This window comes from Ambystoma mexicanum, chromosome 11, assembly GCF_040938575.1.
Source record: "Ambystoma mexicanum isolate Mex_15411 chromosome 11, UKY_AmexF1_1, whole genome shotgun sequence".
Classification (NCBI taxonomy): domain Eukaryota; kingdom Metazoa; phylum Chordata; class Amphibia; order Caudata; family Ambystomatidae; genus Ambystoma; species Ambystoma mexicanum.
Window position 1 is genome coordinate 878,499,522 of NC_090934.1, and position 20,355 is coordinate 878,519,876.

Consider the following 20,355-nt stretch of genomic DNA (forward strand, 5'->3'; position numbering starts at 1 on the left):
TGTCACTGTTTAGGCACTTGTGCTCTAGCACCATGAAGCATCTCTTGTGCTAGAGGGAATTACAAATAAAGATCACAGACTAAATAACGGGACAGATTCAAAGAATATGTCAAAACATGACTTTATTCAACGTAGGGAGACCTGTCAAACATCGGACTGATGCATGTAGGCTCACAAAGCAGCTTCATTACACAGAGGTCTTTATACCCAATATGCGTCATCTATGATGTCATGCTATGTGGCAAAATACAAAACCTATCGAGGGGAAGTATTGGTTAAGGGATCATATCTACTTATAGAATATATAAGGATTAGTCTATCACTGGCTACTCCTTATCTGTAGGACATGCCTTGAACTACATCTACATATGTATATTAATGATTATAATGGACAAAAAGTCAGTGGATTGTTCTATGCAACATTGAATGTTAGGTTGTCTCTCAAACCCAGTGATTGGTTGGCATACTATCCCAACCTTGGAATTTAAATTCTTTAAGCAGCACTTAAACAAAACAAAACTTAAGTTTTTGATTACCGTCAGACTACTCCCCGTTTTCGCAATTAGTCTATCACTTATCATTGGTAGGCCATAAGCCAAAGTCTTCCTTTTGTTGTTGACCTTGTTGACTGCTCACTGGCCTGGAACATTCAAAGGAGTCTAAGCACACCACAACTTCATCTGATGCTTATTGAATAGCCTATTTGATTTAATTATACTGTACGCGCTTGCTCATCTTGTCCTCTAGAGACTTGCTCACTCTATCTCATATGAACTTTGTACACTTTTAATTGACCAACAGTTGGCTCTTGCAGATGTTTTCTTATTCTTCAATCTATGAGGAATGTCCCACATTCAGATAATATCCATGTAACTCCCTTTGTGCTCTGTGCTTATTCCTTAAAACAGCATCCTTTATTCTGGGCCAACCTTGACTCATCGTCGGTTCTGTAGACAGAGCTATTGTTCTGTGTCTCTTGATCATGCAGTCTTAGTCTGTTTCTGAGTTAGCTTGGTTGTATTCGACATGAATCGGCATCCATTTTCCTATAATTGCCGTCCTAGCCACGTTATATATACCTTTGTAGCAAGCTTCTATATGTTTCCTTGCGTTACTGCATATTTACAGTTATTGATCAATAAGTAACTTCTTCTTTGTAGTCATGATTACTATAGCTTTTATGATGTTTCTCTTTGTGTTTCAGTTACATTGTTACTATTTTCATATAGTTTCAACATAGATTCATATATCTTCTTTATGACACCACTCTGCCCTTGTCAGATTTCACTTAACGCTCCATGATGTCCATAGGTGCATCCTTCTATGAGGTATCCTTCAACTAGCTCAATGCGAAGGTACATTCTGTATGATTGTCTGAGAGAATAATGTCTCTCAGAAACTTGATCTGGTATGGCAACGACACAGGGAGTCACATTTACTGCTCTTCTCCGACCATTCCAGCATGATGGTGGTGAGGGGGCGGGAACTAGTGAGAGGGCAGCTACCTGTTCCTCTACACACTCTTAACACCTCTCTATCATCACTTGAATGTCTTGGGTCATGCACCAGCAAGACTCTGTCACTATGCGCCTCATCATATTGCTTCCCAGGTGTCCTGAGTGGACTCTGCACAGTATTATTTTCCTCATGCCGGGGTGGGGGCGGGATAACTTGATCATCTCGGAGTAGCAACCCATCAGATTGATACATTTCTTTGACAACTTTCCAGTCTGGCCTCACCACTTCAGGGATATATCTTTCACTTGGCCATCCTTTCTTGACCCATTCCTTTACCTTCCCAATTGTGGCATCTTTGACCGACTCTTCCCACTAGTGACTTTTACTCGTCTCCATAAGCTCTATGCTTCTTAGGTATCCTATGGAGGCTACCACACATTCATCTTTCAAGAATATGGTTGCTGGCTCTCTTTGTTTGGGTAGCTGTGACATGCAATCGGCTTGTGCATTCTTCCATCCTGTTATGTGTACTATTTCGTATGTGTATTCCTGCAACTTTGCCGCTATGCGTGCCAATTGTGGGTGGACATTATGGTACCTCCTAGGCTCAAAATGTGAATTAGGGGTTTGTAATCGGTCACAAGATGAAATTGTGTGCCCCATATGTATGTCTGAAAATATTCTATAGCCCAGGCATACGCCAACATTTCTTTCACCACCGTAGACTAATTTATTTTCAGCTTCCAACACTGCTTTAGAAGTGAAGGTCACCACATGTTCCATGTCATGTTCCCTCTGGGTCAGTGTAGCACTCAAACCATATGCATCTGTATTTATGAATGTTTTCTATAGTGGGTTAAACAGCGGCAGGCATGGAGCACCTAAAATCCTCTTCTTTATTTCCTCAAAGGCTCCTTTCTGTTCTGTGTGCCAGTCATACTCAGCATCTTTCTTTAATAATTTTCTTTATCGTGCTGTTGTTTTGACAAAAACAAGGCATGGATTTGGCATAATCTTCTGCAAGCCCCAAAAAGGATCTTAGTTCTTCCTTGTTAGCAGGTGCAGGGGCTTTCACTATTGCTTGTAGCAAGCTATTCCTGGGACTAATTCCCTTTCTTCATCAATTGTACACCAAGTATTTGTGAGAAACCTGAAGGCATCTCCCTGACTAGTCCCCAGGGATCTGTCATCGAGGTGGCCAGGAAACGCCCATCTCTGTTGGATTCAGTTCCTGGGCGTGGACCATTGCAGGAGGATCTCCTGGATGGGGGGTCCTCAGGGAGTGGAAGTGGGACGCCCATGGTTGAGACGCGATACCCCCTTTCTTATGACACCTTTTCCCCGTCCTACCTCATAGGATACTCTTAAGTTCTACCCCCCCTTTCCAATACGCACACTTTCCTACACCGAGACAGACAACGAACCAACACCAGGGCTGTTTCCTGACATGTCCCAATGCAAGGGTCAGAAAGAATCAGGCAATTAACCATTACTATGCACACCTGATGGCCCTTTTCCATCCCCACAGGGATAAAAGATGAAGCATGAAAGCACACTTCGAGCAAGGCCGAATGCACGAGGAAGCAGCTACTCCAGACCGGCAGTTCAAGAGCAGGAGAAAGGAGGAGAGATCTAAAAGGGCGACATGGAGGGAATTGCCCTTGCCCTTTTCACCCCGACCCACAAAGCCTCTGTGAAAGCAAATGTAAGACCGGGAGTCACAGCTGGCAAGTGGTGTATCGGATGTCCGCAGTATGTGGAACCCTCCCGCACTGATTGCCATGGTGGGGATAAACAGTTCTCATCGTAGTACCGTCATTGACTCTAGCGACAAAAGGAAATGCCAACAAGTTCAACCCAGGCCGTGAGTCGGAAGCACATGACAGCGAACCGGACTGTGTTGAGCACATGGTTGCATTAGCAACATTGTATATACAGGAAGAAGATAGTAGACAGAGGTCTTCTGTGAGTGAAGTTGGAACCAGACATAGAGTGGTCTGGTGCCACGTGGGTGCTCATTTGAAGGACTCTGTATGGTATACCTTGCTAATGAAACTACAAAGACCTAGGGGCCTTAAGGGAGGCAGTGTGAAGTGTCAATGTGGTCATACGAGGAGCAAGTAAAATCCCTCGTACAGTCGAAAGTCTTTGCCACATGGTGAACACCAAGTGAGTTGTGATAATTGGCAACCGTGAACCTGACTGAGGAATGCCTACAAAATGACACCCCAAGAACATTGTGTGATGTGAAGCCTGACTGGGGGCTGAGACCCAGACTTAGGAAAGAAGAGAACCTGATGAGTCTAGTGAAACTGTGGCAAATGTGAACCCAATTGAGTGATGCCTGTGAGTTGAGAGTTACTAGTGAAGAGACATAGGGCCTCATTTACGGGTCGGGCAGTCTGGAAATAACAGTGGCGGTAAACCCGCCGCCACTGTTAATTCCGGACCGCCTGATCTCGAGTCCTGCAGGCAGGAGGTGGCGTTCCCGCCACGTCTGACCTGGCGGGTTTAATACCGCCCGCCTGCAGGTGGACGTGGAAACATCAGCACCATCACGAGATGGTGTCAGTGTTTCCACTTCCCCATTCCCATTGAGTATTCCCGGGACACCAGGGTCGTAATGCCTTGGTAATTCCAGGAGTCACAGAGGCGGAATGGTAATACAAGTCCGGCGGTAACTGAGCTGGAAAAACCGGCTGGTTGCCGCCGGACTCGTAATGAGGCCAATTGTGATGACAAGTGTGAACCCGGCTGAGGGATGTCCACAAAGGATATCAGTGAAAAGATTGCCAAAGGAACTTTTGTTTGTTTATTGTTATGGTACAGCTGGCCTTCTAAGGCGAGAGACTTTTGCAGGAAAGAGACTTGGCCACGGAAGAGCCTGGCATAGTTGAAAGGAACTTTAACCTTGTGCTGGAGAGGCCCAGGAGTGTGCTGTGCTCAAAGGTCTGTCCTTGTCCCATGTTAAAAACGTGTGGAAGGGAGACCCAGCCATACCAGCTGACTTATTATTTTGTGAGCACTTCTGTCTTTTTTTGAGAACATTATACCACACTATTTTGTAACTTAGTTGTAAGTATTAGCAATAGGTTTTTTGGTATAGGCCACTTTTATTTGTCAAGACGCCACTAGGACTGCTTTATTATTATTTGATGGTCGCAGCTTGCTCCCATCTTTGATTTAGGTTTAGATTATGCGTTTTTCTCACCCGTTATACAGTTTAATAAACACCCTTGAACTGTGATCACTTGTGTCTGTCTTTACTGTTGCCACCATGAGTTCCTCACATATTCCACTTTGCTTGCTCTGATTACGCACTTTTCATACCTTAGTCTGACCCCTGTTTCTTGCATCTTGCTCAGGGCATTTTTCAACACAACGTCATGTGTTTCTGTATCTTCTGTGTATATGAAAGTAGGACACATTGCTGATGGTTCGTTGCAGAGAGTCCATCCTTCTCTGGAATGCTGATGCTGCAGAGAGGAATCCTGGTTTACTGAAATGTGTCAAAATGAGTGATGAAAGCTGTCCGTTGTCTCCACTCTTTGTGTAAGCTGATTTGATGGTATGCATCACACATGTCTAATTTGGTGAAGTACTTAGCCTTCTTCATCATCAGGAGTAATGTGTTCATGCTGGGAAGAGGGTAGTTATTCGTTATCACTTCCAAGTTCAAACTTCAAAGGATGATGCATACCCAATTCGATTGCAGTTTTTTTTATTGAGGACCAGTGGGCTCAGCCATTCAGATGATTCTGCCATCTCTATTGTGCCCTCCTTGACCATTTCTTCTAGTTGCCTCTATAACGTGTCTCTTGTTGTCGCAGGCACAGGTCACACCTTAAGAATGACTGGAACACCATTCGGTCTCAATCGGATCTTGTGCACATAGTCTTGATTTTCCCTGGGTCTTCAGAGAATAGTCCTGGGAACTCACTTCTCAATACCAACGCTCCTCCTGTTTCAACTGATAGTACCTGGTCTTCGGTGCTAGGTTAGAGCGTGATGTCCAGCTTAGCTTTGTTAGCCCAACCCCAACACTGCTGAACCTTCTTTTGGCAAAGTAAACTTTTGTCTCTGTCTTCCCGCCTTTAAACTAAACTGTACCATTGATGTAGCCCAACAGGCGAGCTGATGCACCTCCAAACTATATGGGCCTTTGGTTTGTTCTCTTGACTTCTACCTTGTTCTGACCCACCATGTCTGCGAGAGGCAGTATCGGAAGATCCAACCCTGAGTCAGCCATCACCATGGTTTTCATTCCATCCACTTTGATCATGCAGTGGGGCTTCTCTCTCCTGGCCACTGATATGGTCACTGTGATGATGGTCGGTCCTCTTTAGATGATTCATTATCCCTTTCATCACCAACTGCCTCGATCAATGTGATTTTCTCCCCACGCCACCTGCAAGCAATTGCAATTTGGCCAAAACTCCCGCAGTTTGAGCATTCTTCACTCCTGGTCAGACAGTCTTTGTTGTTCAGCAGATGACGGGTGCTGGAACACTTATGGAACTGCAACGGTTCTCTCTTCTCTCCTCTCTCTTCTCTGCGATTACTCCAAAACCTCTCCTTAGTCCCCCTTACTTGGATGGCATGCCCTTTGGTGGGTTGCATGCTTCTCGCCAATTCTTTGCGCCTGCTCAAGCTTTCTTCAACAGCTCTGGCAATTTGTACCGCTTTGTCTAACGCCAGCTCCTTTTTCAAAATGAATTTATCCTGCAGTTTCCTGGAGTTGGTGTGCGCTGTTAACATGTCACAAATAATGCTCTCAGTATTTTTTGTCAAATTCACACATTGCGGCCCTTTACTGCATCCTGGTGACAGAGTTATCCACTGTCTCAGTGTTCTCCTGTTTCCTGCAGTAAAATTTGATCCTGTGTAGAACCCTATTTTCTTTATTGGAGAACCGCTTTAATATTCTTCTGATGGCCCCTTGTCCACATCATCATAGTCATCTTGAACATTATCATGCTTCAAACCCACAAAACCCCTCTGTCCTTCCACAACCTTGGCATTGAGCAGCGTGGCTTTCTTCCTTGCAAGGGCCTATTCTGCACTACCCAACACATACAAGTATGTGACAAATAAAGGCTCCCACTGAGGACATGGTATAGTAGGCCTACCTGGAGACTGCAGATAGGCTGAGAGGCAGAATTGCTCCTTGCATTGTGGCTGCCGTAGGTCCTTCTCACACTCCCCCTTCCCAATATTGTTGTTCCTTAACATAAACTCCAAGCAGTATTGCAGGTAACTGATTTGATCATCAGACTTTATATTAAACAATGTACATAGAACAGTTACTTCACTGTGTCAATTGTCTATCAAAGTTCACTTCTTTTGTATTCCTAGGAGCAGAAGTGGGATCCATCTAGCCCTCTGGTGCAGGAGGAGCCCCGGAGTGCAACCGCTTGCTACACTACCCGCGCCATGTCTGCCTTGCTCTCTCACACACTCACGCGTGCCCTGTGGAGTTTCACAATGCTGCAGCCCTAGATGCAGCTCGCAAGACTCCATCTTCACACCCTTGCAGAGACCAGTCGGAAGGGGTGTGAGAAACAGCAAGTGATCAAGACATTGGGGATGAAACAGTAGACACACAAGGCAAGGCAGAAATAGCCTCAGAGGCAAGCTGATACACTACATGCTCTGTCCATGTGCAGACACAAAGACATCATGGGGTTTTACATTACTTGATTACTTTATACTACTTTTTGTATTCTGTCATTCTCTTGCACCTTAATTCGATTACTTACCTGTTAATTGTCCTTGTTACTCCTTTTCCTTTTTTGTTCAGGCCTAATTTTGGATGACTGGCTCCTCAAGCATTCTCGAAGCTGGTCGAGTGACAGCTTTTCAATTGATTGATGTGGACCCATGTTTCCTCAACCGAATCTCCTTATGGGATTCTGATCTTATAGACAGCAGTAGACCTTTCATTGATGATCACAAAATCACCTTACCAAGAAGGTAAAAAGGTCTTCCCCTTGGCTTGGGTTGCTGAAAATGATGTAGATACAATCTGCACCTGCCTCATTCTCTGGTTTTACTGTTTTTAGGTTGTAATATGTTTTCATCCCATCAGCAGACTTTTCCAGATTGCATTGGGAAAATGCAAAAGCATGCTGTAGATGCTACCTCAAATTCTGAATAATCAACCACAAACTTTTTCAAGATACTCTCAATTGTTTTGTTGCATCTCTCCACACCCCCGCTTGATGCACGTTGTAGGCAATATGGGGTTTTGTTATCACTCCTAAAATGTCCCAAATCTTTGTCATCACCTCGCGGATAAAATTACTAACTCTATCGGACTTAATCCTTTGTGGAAGACTGAATCAAACAAAGATATAGTTGATCATCAATGTGGCAGCAGTCTCTGCCTTATATAATTCAAGGCAGGGTGACAATCAATTCACTTTGTGAAGAGGCATGACACTGTCAACATGTATCTGTTTGCTCTGGAATAATGGGTTACTGGTCCAATGAAGTTGATTTGCAAATCTGATTATGGTATGGTCATTCCTCTGTTCTGTAAAGGAGCACCATGCATGGTAGAACCTGGTTGACATGAGCACAAACAAGACATCCCTTTTAATATGTGTTGAGATCATGGCCCATGTTTGGCCAGTAACCAACTTCTCTCAGTATCTCAAGAGTCTTTTGAAATCCCCTTTGACCGGCAGTGGCCACGTCATGGGCATGGTTCAGCCTCAGACTTCGGAATGAGGTAGGTTCACCCACTTGTCCTACCCAGATTGGGGTTTCCGCACCAGCAGCCTCTCTTGAATGTTAAAAAAATACTGAACTTCAATCAGAATGTGAAGGTCTTAATTTCCCTTGTAGTCTGATTCTGCCAGAGGACATCTGACTGGATCTTCTTCATATTTATAGAATTTTGCAATAACAGGATCCTATTTTTTGAGCAGTGATCAAGTCTATATCAGGGTCATCACTACGCCACTGAGCAACTGTAAATTCACTGTCAGTGCAAGTTTTTGATCTGGTCACTGTGTGACGTGCATTTCTGATAAGAGGTGCTCTGTATCCATGAATTCCCCCTGTATAGCTCCTGTTTTGGCCAATCGATCAATCAAGACATTTCCAGTTATATCAGGACCCTTTATCTTTGAATTACCTTTAATCGTTTACCAGTAGATGGTCATTTCATTAGACGTCACTAGTTCATCAATAGTCTGGATCAATCTACCATGATTTAACCATTTATTATTTGCTTAAAGCATGTCTCTGTTTTTCCAATGAATCCAGTGTTCTATAAACCCATTTGCACACCTAAACAGAATCAGTGACAATAACAAGTTCTGTAAATTGGTGGTTTACCACAGTGATGACGGCTTGATATTTTGCCATTGGCTCTTCCACCTCACTATTTCGGGGACCTATTTTGTAACCAGCCGATGGTTTGGGAATATCATTTACCCATGTATTCCCAATGCTAGCAACTAATTCTTTCTCCCATCTTTTTTAATGTAGTAGGAACACCCATAAACATATACTGTGGGCATCCCTGACAAGTGTTTTCTTCATATATCTTGTGCAGGGATGCCAGGTATGCAGTAAACCTGCCAAAATACTGCCCAACTCAATTATCGTTGCTGACGCGTGGTGCCATGGAGTTACCATACCACGTTGTGGTAATTCCCAATTTTTGAAGTCCATAAACTTCATTGGGATTTTGTCCAGATTTTCCACTGTGGAATTACCACAAAGTAAATCTGCTGATTTTGGCAGGTTTGGTGGATGATTTATCACCAGCAACCAGCTAGAAATCTTTGACTTTTATTCTGAAAATCAGTGGATTTTCTGCACAGTAATACCGCTGGTGGTAAATCCATTAAAAATTATAACTTGACAGTGCAGGAAAAGTGGAGGTAATGGAATTACCACCACTTTTTCCTTGCACCGCCAACCTTGTAATGAGGTGCAAATGTTCTTCAGCACAATCATGCAACTCTGCCAAACCTTGAGCTAGAAGGTTCTTCTTATTTTGGACGTACCTGACCTCCACAGGTAAGCCCTGCAATGACAAAATCCAAGAATTGCTTCTTGAATTACAGACATTCTCAGCCCGTATACTATCACTTTGTATATATTGTAACAGTTGGTGGGAGGTCTCTACTATGATATGCTCCCCCTGGATAAAAGGGTGGGTTTCTCAATGCCTATACAGTTGCCACAGGTGTTTTTTCTCAATCATTGAATTTTTCTTCTACAGAGGACAATGTTTTGCTTGCATAGGAGATTACCTCGTTGACTTTGTCATGTTGTTGGTGTAGGACGCCGTCAAGCACATATCTGAGAAACCAGTGTCTAAGAAAAACTTATTTTTTATGGTGTAAGCTAAACAAGGAGCTTGTGACCGGCTTCTTTTCAATTGTTCACTGCCTCGGATTGTACTTCACCTCAGCTTTCATATTAACCCGGCCTTCAATAAATGGACCAAAGGTTGAGTGATCTCTGCATAATCCCCAATACATTTCTAACTATAACTAGTAAGTCCAAAGAGGCTTTGCAACTCATACAGAGTTATGGGGTTCTTTAATTTGAGTAAGGCCTCTACCTTTTTTTCTGGTGATTGAGACCCTCAGCTGTGATCTTGTGTCACAGAACATTCACTCAGTTTTTGCACCATTGTGCTTTCTGGACAGATCATTTTGCACCAGCTATTTGCAACTGTGTAAGAACATATCTAATTTCTGCCAGATGTTCTTCCACAGTTGAGCTTTTCATCAACAGATCATTCACGTAGGCCAAGTTTCCTCTTTCACTCAGATAAGGCATGTAAAGGTAAATGTTGAATTCATTTCCTGAACTGATGTATCCAAAGGGAGTATGGGTCCAAGTATATTGTTGCCCCCCAAAGGTAAAAGCAATCCTATACTGATCTTCCCTATTCATGGGTACTGGCCAATAACTGGTTGTCAAGTCTAGTGCTGAGCACACTTTTGATACTTGGATCTGTGCCAGCCCTTATTTAAAATGGGGAGCAGGCCCCCTTCACATGTGGATCTGTTTATTTAACTCCCTCAGGTCAGCACAATGTCTCATTGTCCATTGGGTTTTAGGATCCCCAGTACTGGGTTGTTAAAGGTTCTGTGGAAAGGAAGAATTATGCCACAGGGTTCCAGATTGCTGATGATCTCCGTGAGTGGTTCCATGGACGAGAGAAGCAACCGGTATTGTCCTGAAAACAAAGGAGCAAATTAAGGGTCCATTGGTATTGTTGCAGAATGAATAGTTGCATGCCGACAATCTCAGGAGTCAACTGAAAATATGCCCTGTAAATCCATTTGTTGTCACTGTTCATCGGTCTCACAGGCATCAGCCAGACTGATCTGTTCTTCGACCATCTGCTGAAAACCCCAAAATACCTCTGATTTTCATATTTCAGAAGTATCCTTCAGTTTGGTGGAGAACTCTCTTTTAATGGTGTTTTACCTGGACTGGGGTTTTCATTGATTTCAGATAGTTATTATGAACTCTAAATACTATCTCATCTTCCAAGTTGTCACACGTGTGGAGGATAAAATATGGCATGATGGACAAGAAAACATTAAGACACACTGAGCCACGGCTGATCGATAAAATTCTTATTAGACACAAATGGCAGCTGAGATTTGGCGGGAGTAATTCACAACAAGTCACATGGAGTTGTCTGAATCATCTCTGTACTTATATACAAGTTGCAGTTTATATAGAGAGTTCAATAATAGGTAATCTTATTGGCTCGGATCCAGGTGGGGCTACCAGACATGTTTGCATAAGGCTAACGGCTCCTTGCGACAGCTGGAGTCAGGATGTGAGGATGTCATTTAGCCTTGCGGTTTCTTGCATCCTTGCATAACATAGGGTCAGCTAGCATAGCTATCACTCTATGGAAAAACAACATAACAGCAATTGTATACCAAATATGGTAATAATAGAGAAAAAGAGAAACCGGGCACTGAATAATGACGTTGGGTTGCTGGGCTGATGAAGAATCTGCCAGGCCCAGAATGTGTGCGCAACGTGTAAAGATGTTTATATATGGCTTACACCCAATGGGCCTAATGAAGGCCTATGATAACATATAGATATTTTGCCACAACACAGCTAACATCTTCTACCCCATAAAGGCATGAAGAATACACCAGGAAATGGTCAGCCCGTAGGGTGTTGATCTTTTCTAGCGGGATACTGTCTGTCTTGTTGCAGCAATCTTCTGGAATAGGGCCTATGATTTCATTTTCTAAATCAATCGAATAGCATTAGGCATCAACTGCCATTCCAATAGAGGTGACTGTGCTCAAAGTAACATTTTGAAGATCACTATTATCCACCAATATTCGAATGGTGTTGTCTTTTAGATCGACCAGTGGTGTGGGATGTAGGGACAATCCTTGTTGTTGGAGGGACGGACTCAAATTTATGAACGCTTCCTAATTTTTCAGGGTTTATTCTCTTTTTATTTTGATCAGTACTGTAAATTGTTGCACCGGTCCTTGGATAGTAATCTCTTCTTTTGTAGGCCTTCAACAGAATAAGGCAACAATTGAGCTGACCTAAAAGCTTACTCAACATTGTCAAGCCAATTGGGTTACCGGCCAGAAATCAGCCAAATGTTGACATTATTAAAATCTAAATTAAATGCAAATCGATCTGAAGAAAATGTTCCCCCAGGAAACTAGGTGTGCCCTCTAAAGCCACGACTACCACTGGATGTTTCAGATGGTACCGCTCAATTTTGATTCCCAGATCCTCAATGCCATTGACAGAAATGCTCTTTCCATCAAGATTTTGGAGCTCTCGTAAAAGAGGGTTGAGAGAAATGTTACGACTCTCCCCCTTTCCCAGGTTGAGTTTATCAAATGCTTGTTATGAAATCAAGGTCATGTGTGACCCTGTGTCTATAGTGGATATAAATCTCACTGACCTTGTATCTGGACAGGAGCCTAGAATCTGACTTCTTTAGACCCCAGTTTATAAAGAAAGTATGAGTTGTTAGACAGCTCGGCATGGATTTCCTTGACGTCACTAATATTTGCACTTGAAATGGGGTAGGCACCATGTAAGGCTTTCCTTCCTTGAGGTCAAGTTCAAGCGAGTTAACATGGAAACTGTCAGAATGAACACACATTTGGAGATAAAATATGAATCAGGTGTATCCCCTTATCCATGGTCCCTTTGTTGTCTTCTCTTTCTGAGGACAATCTTGAGGACCCTTTAGGTGGGATGATATCTCTGCTGTTTCTTGATTTTTTGAGGGCTCGTAATATGTGTTTTATCAGATTAGCTTTCGTATGTAGGAGTTTGTTCACACTTTCCAGTCTCTTTTTGAAAATTCTCAGATTCAGGGTCTTCTCTTTTTACCCACTTTTCTGAGAGAGAAGACATTCTTTTTTGGGTTTTCTGTATTCCCCTCTGTCTCAATGGTGACTATTTTATTTTTATTTTCTGGCAATGCCACTCTTTTTCTCTCTTCTTGTGGTTCCAGTTCCCAGTGGAAAGAGTTGCCACTAATATTGTCTTGCCTTTCTTTCATTCAGTTGTCATTGTACGGGTCAGAAAGGAAGCTTCCTCTACAACCTGGCATATCTTTTCCTCCATGTACCCTTTTTCTTCTTCCACTAGGACACTAGTACTTGTATTGTTTTCCATTTGTCATTGTCCCCCGGGGCACCTAACCTGGACATTGTGGCATTGTGGGGAACACTGGTAGTCTGAGGGTTCTGTTAGGGTTCTGTTGGGCCCTCAACATTAGTCCAATGTTTAAGTTGAACCATCTTTTTTCTTCCCTCAAAACCACAGAGATGTTTATGGACATACCTTTGTTGCTCTCTGGGTGGGGGGCTATCCCTCCTGACAAAGTAACTCAGGTATGGTTGAACATTACCAATGTAGCCTTAATTTCTGGATCTCTACTTCCCTTGATTCTGGGCTCTATTGTCCTGGAATCTAGGAGGTGAACCATCATTTTGAACATGTTGATTTGGAGAGGGTGTTGGATTCCTTTACCATGAGAAATTCTGATTAGAATTTCTCAGGGGAAGTGTCCCTTGTTTTTGGTTACACCCCTGTTAAGGAGGAGTGTATCTGTAGTGCACGATAGGCCTATAACCCATATACCATGGACCTACGTATATACAAGGCAGAAGGGATAGCATTTTGGAACACTGTTTAAGTGTCTCTCAAATGGGACTGGGCAGAGGGCCTCCTCTGTCGGTCAATCTGTTTGGTGTTAGGAGGAGCATTCTTTGAACACCCTGACTCCAGAAACAAAGTAGGGCCACTCTTCACCTCTGCTACTTTCACAGTGGTAGGTGTTATAGGAGGTTTGGGAATTTTGGGTTTGTTTTTGTTGTCTGCAGGTTTTCCTAGTAGCTTGTGAAATCACCCCTTCAAGACTTAGCAAATCATCAAAGTCCCTCACTAATTGGTTGAACATGACCCAGACATCGACCCCTTGCTCACTGTGCTCAGAGAGGCACAGCTACACCGCACTGGTGAGGCCCAACATGCCTGAAACACGTGTCTGGGGTTGCTGTTGGTACTCTTGTTCAAAGGAGGTTTGCCTGGCATTTCGGTGCTGGACTGCCCTTGTGGGTGGCACAAAGACTGATATGCAATTGGATATTCCTCCTTTGTCAAAAGTCCAGTGAGCAAAAAGCGATGGCTGCAGACCCTCAAAGTGGGAAAAAACAGAGAACAGGTTATCATGCCATGTTCTTTCTAGAGAGGGGCACCTGATACCCTTTTCTGTATTTGTACTAGGAACTTGGAATTGGTCACCCTAAGTTACCTGGGGGAACCCAGATGTGGACCCCTTGCTCACTGTGCTCAGAGAGGCACAGATCCACCTCCGGCTGAAACACTTGTCTGAGGTTGCTGTTGGTACTCTTGTTCAAAGGAGGTTTGCCTGGCATTTCAGTGCCGGACTGCCCTTGTGGGCAGGACAAAGACTGATATGCAAATGGATATTGCTCCTTTGTGAAAACCTCAACAAGTAAAAAGTGATGGCTGCGGACTCTCAAAGTGGTAAAGAAATCACAGAACAGGTTATCATGCCATGTTCTTTCTAGAGAGGGGCGCCTGCTACCTTTTTGTATTCATGTTTTGGGAGGCCATGTAAACATTTTGTTAAGAACTCCCGACAGTTAGTATTGTGAAGGCATCAAGAAGCAGGCACAGACTACAGGTTTAAGTGTTGTCTCCAAAGGTTTTATCAACTTAGAAATCAGGATGGAGTAAGGCTTACTCACCCTATGCTAAGGTGGGATTTCCCTACCCAAAGAAAACTAATGATAGTCGTCTGTGTCAGGAATTCCAAAGTAAATGTCTGTCTGTGTCCAAAACCTATTCTTGCCCTCATGTGCAACTATATACATTGAAAGTGCAGGGATGTCAGCATCAAAATGAATAGTGTTCAAAGTAAAGTTCAGAGCTTCTTCCAGCTCTTGGCTGGTAATCAGCTTTCCCTTCCCCAAATTCAAAACAGTGCACTATATATAGGGGTTCCCTTCCCCAAGAGTTCAAATCTTCCAACTTTTCACAACAACACAATTCCTTGGGACATTTCCCAGCTTCTGCACTATTGGTACTTTTCACAAGTTCACATAGGCAGTTCAATGTCTTCACTTCACAATCATCTATGCTTTTATTGCAGAATAAACACAAGTTTCTTCATGAGTGCTTTAAGTGGCTTTTCCATACTGGGGTGCACTTGGTCTAGGAGCAGTTGTCACACCACACGGTCCACCCATTATAGGTCATGTAACCGATGCTCCTTCTTGTCTGATTTTCCATCAACACTGTGCCACTGCTTTCACCTTAGGTACTTTCATTGGCTTTTACATCCAGGGCTGCTCTCGATCTAGGCATAGTTGTAGGACCCCACAGTCCACCCATTACAGCTCATGTAACTGGTTCTCCTTGCTTGCTACTTTTCCATCAACATGAGGTCAGTGTGTCAGCTTGACAGTGATCTGTGATTTCCCACCTGTGTCACACTCTCCAGACACTGCACAGTGACTTGGTTGATAACAATGCACATGTCATGCTTTCTCTGAACTCCTTTGACTGTTGCCACTGTTAGTTTACTCCTATCATACCCTTCTTGGTATTGCTTTGTCTTTGCCATTATATGTTTCCTGGATAATAAGTATTAGCCAAATTCACCACCTTTCTTTCCCTCCACCCAATATTCACGAGTGCCATCATGCACTTGTTACACCTTCCTGTATTCTCCTTCCTGTATTCATAATATGTGGTTCCTTTAATTTTCCCATGCCTGTTATCTCAAATATTGCAGTTCACTGTATTTATGCAGATCCCCAAACTTTTATTTACTCAGTTTAATGTTGAAGATTACTCAACAGTTGCTTCCACACTGTCTGGTATTCAAAAGAGTTTCTAATTTCTTTCACTTTGTCTGGCATTAAAAAATGAGTACATGGCTTTCACTTTGTTCGGAATTCTTGTATTTACTTTCACTTCACTCAGCATTCATAGAAATGCTTGATTCCACTTAAATCAATATTCGTTGCTTTTGTTACATATTCGCCTGCCAACGTGGTGTTCCCCATCTGGATTCACTCACTGGTTGGTGTTTACGTCTTCATTGCATGGTCTTCGACTGCCATGGGTTTTCTCCTTCCAGTGCAGTGCCTCGTCTAGTCTGCAAGCAGCTCTCTGTTGTGCTGCGCACCCAGTTATCCTTCTACTGCAGCTCAGGACTTACTTAACCTCTTCAATCTCCCATGTCTGTCTCTTTCCTTCAGTCTGCCACCGACCTCCAGCATTCGTCAGCTCTGCTGCATAAACTCTACATTCTTTTTCAGGTCTCGAGCACTCTGCTGGAGTTCGAGGTGATTGCCCACTTTCTTTGACCCTCCTGGCCTGGAAGCACCTTTTGGATTTTAATAAATTTGCAGCCCACATTGTTTTTCTCCTGCTCTGCTTGCTCTCTGTTCCCATCCCCCACTCCCTCCCGCCTCCCAGCACGCGCACCCTCCCCTGATTGGCTTCCTAGTTCCTGCTCCTCTGGCCTAGGTGCCGGTCCTGTTCCCTCGTCTCCACTTAGTTGCTGGTGTTTCAGGTGAGTGCCCCCATTGTGTGACCCTCCTGGCCTGGAAGCATCTTTTGGATTTTCGTCAATTTGTGCAACCCTGTGTGCATTGTTTTTCTCCCGCTCTGCTTGCTCATTGTTCCCATCCCCCACTCCCTCCCTCCTTCCTCCCAGCCCACCTAACCTCCCCTGATTGGTGAGATCACTGGTCTTAACAGACCTTCCCCAGGCAGATCTCTGCCCGTGCAGCCCCTGCGGCTAAGGGCCCCTAGGCAAAGGGTGGCTCCGACAGAGGTGGCTCCCTATCATGTCTGCATGTGTCAGCAGGAGAAGTGAGTTGCCAGTCGTCAACCAGCAGCGACTAAGTAAGGTAGGAGTTGCCCGGGTCCGGCATAGAGCCTTCAATCTACTCTATTAACTGGGCCACATAGCCGCTTAGCAGACAGGTGTGTTTGGGAAAGTATTTAAAATTGCACTGTGAAACCTAGGCCTTTTTCGCACTATACAGTACTCTCAGACTTAGGTATGTTTTTCTACGGTATTTAAAATTATATTGTGAAAGTAGTGCCACTCTGTGGTCTTGCCTTCTTAGCAAAGCATTCAACTAGCAAACTTTTCGACCATTATCTGAGCTCCTGTCGTCTTATCCTATTGTCTCGTTTGCTTGCGCTCCTCCCTGTGTCCTTCCCTATGGTGCTCTCTGTTTCTCCTATCTTTACAAACTGCTTCTCTATCGACTATCCTGCTCTACTCACTAAATCTGGTAGGAGGAATTATAGAAAGGGCATCCTGGTCTGCAACCCAGGCCTCTGTATCGCTGACACCTATACCAGTGCTTCCTCCAGGCACACTCTCACCGACATCTTCTTTGTCGTTCCCTCGGCAGACCTATGGACACTTCATATGGTCTCTGTGCTTTCTCCCTTCTCTTCTTCTCCTATCAATGGCAGCACAGGGTGGGAGGCCCTGCAGGCCCCCTTCCACTCCTCTAAGGTCATCATTAATGTTTATCTGAATGGACCATCTTGGTCAAAGGCCCTCGGGCCAACTTTCTCCTCTCCTCTCATCAATTTCCTTTCCTCTCCTGCTGTCCTGTCTCTTCCGCCCACAGCTTCCTTGCCTCCCCCTGCTGTCTTCTCCTTGGCTACCTTGCCCTCTCCTCCTTCCTCTTCTGCCCCTCCCTTGGGCTGCTTCTACACCTCTGCAGGGCGAACCTCTGATTTGTACCCCTCTCCGGAAGTCTTTCAATGATGACAACCTTCTCCATATTGCTCCTCTCAACTCTCGCTCTGCTGTCAAACACTCCTCTGGCATCGGCCGTCTCCTGGAAGAACTTGACCGTGATGTCACCGAGACATGGTTCACGGGCAGCTCTGCCACAAGCTTTGACACTCTCCTCCCTGATGGCTACATGATCCTCTATGCGCCCAGATCCAACCGATCCAGAGGGGGTGTAGTCCTAATCTTCTCAGAGGTGATCCCTGCCTCTGTCATTCCTACGCAGACCTACTAATCTTTTGAATGTCTCGTCTGCAGGCTCTATCTCTCCTAGCATTCTCTTACCGTGGCTACTATCTATCGGCCTACTATACTGAAAACGCCGGGAGACCCTACGCTCTGGACCAGGGTATTACCATACCAGAGGAAACTGAAAAAGCATCCAGAGGACTCTATTCAAATATTATCTATCAAAATTATTTATTTCACTTGATACAAAATTTACAAAAATGAGTCAATCATGTGTAATCAACAATCTAAAACACATTTAAGTTGCAGGAAGAACAGAATTTTAAAAACATTTCAGATAACCAAATTCATTTCTGCAGTTAGCAATTCAATCATTCATCTACATACATACGCACATACACATACAAAAATGCAAAAATACTGTCATGACCACTGTGAGGGGGCACAAGTTGTGCCACAAGCAGGATCCCACCAGTACCCTGGGGGCCTTAAAACCACTGCAAAAGGCTCCTGGAGCCAGTCCTTGAGCCTTTGGCACCAGGCTCATATGTAGGAAGGAAGGGCTGTTCAAGCTAGGTCCCATTTATATACATGGGCCTTTAAATCCAACATGGAAGCACCCAAACAGTCTAGTTCTAAGAACCAAGCCAGGTGGTCTAGTGTTTTCGGTGTGGCAGGCCTGGAACTACTTTCCCTGGTACTACTTAACCTGTGCTATATAAACCACACCCTGACTGCAGAACACGCTTCGTGTTTGTTATTCTGCAACCAGCAGCGTGACGCTCACCGTGTTCAGCTCCTGGTCTGCAGCATCTTCCTGTAATCCTGCAAGAACAAGAACAAGATTATTCTTTCTTACCTGAAAAAACACCAACCAGAACTCAGCATCTCAACTGGGCTGCAATCTGTGGAAACCGAGAGAAGAAGAAACATCACTCACCTGTGAGTACTAATTTATGGACTTCCAGCGAACCGCTACCACAGCTGCTGTTCGAACATTGCGACCTGCAATAACGAGAAAGGGAAAAACAATATCAGAACGCACGCTTCCAAAACATCGAATTCCATCAGTCTTACCTGAATTCCATTGCGCCACGCTTCCATTCGGAGCACCACATCAATATCTGCAAAGGAAAAGAGAAATATTCAGGTTTGCTTTCAATATTAAACAACCGCACAGCGCTGTACTTACCTTAACAGATTCCGGGGGTCTGTTTTTCATCGCGCTCTCATCCACTCGCAGCACCACAGCGGCCTGTGAGGAGAAGAAGAAGAAAACACAGGTTAGCTTTCAAAGACAATAAAGGCGCTGCGCTTCACGCTTTCTCTTACCTAGAAACTAGCCTCTCCACCCGGTACACCAGCATCAAGACCTTCGCACCTGAAAAGAAGGAGATAAAGACATTAACGAATTCCCACCATAAACCGAACAAAGAATTACAATGAACAAACCTACCTGCCTACCAGCAGATTTGGGGTCACAGCAGGCCTCGGCCCAAGGAAGGCATACTGCACCAGTGAAGCAACTCGGGCAGCTCGCCAACAAACATCAAGCGCCCCTGCACAAGAAACGCAGGACGGATGGCTCACCCTACAAATAACTAAGATTAATTATTCAGCACTGGGCAACTACGTATCCAGGGTTCCAGATCTCAGAGCCTTCCAGAAGCCCCCGGGGATATCAGGTGAGCGTGACAAAAGCTTAAGGTTTAATCTATATGTAAATAGGGCTTTCAGATGACAACATGAAAGAATTTTTAAACCAATTTCCAAATATTGTTGCAATTTAAGACCATGTCATCAAATATTGGAGTGGATCTGGTAAATAATTTTGACAAAATTCCTCCAACAATCTTCGGTTTCTGACCGGCTTCGACGTATTGGAATTATTAAATCCATGTCTTCATCAGGGAATCCTAAATATTATGCCGAATAGTCAGCCACTAATTTCATGGACATGACGGGATCTGTCTGCAGTGAGTGTCTGTGGAACTAACACAGGTCTCTCAAGTAGGGAGAAATTATTGTACACTACCAATAATCTCATTGGATCGTACTGCCAATGTAGACCTGTTTGCAAGTGGATATGATTGCGTATATCACGTATTTTGTCCGACAATTGATTTGTTCCTGTATTTTGATTTGGACACCATTTAAATCTTTGAAAGTATTTGTGCTGGCTGTTGCATACTTGCACATGGAGCAGGTGCCACATTTCCTGAAGCCCGGCTTGGATTCTTGTAGCCAGGTCTTTGTTGTTTCTTTTGTCATTTCTTGCAATAAAGAGGTACTTTGACTCATTTGAAGTGTTCTAGCTCATATGTAGATTATGGATGGATAATCCTTAATGAAATCCCCTATAT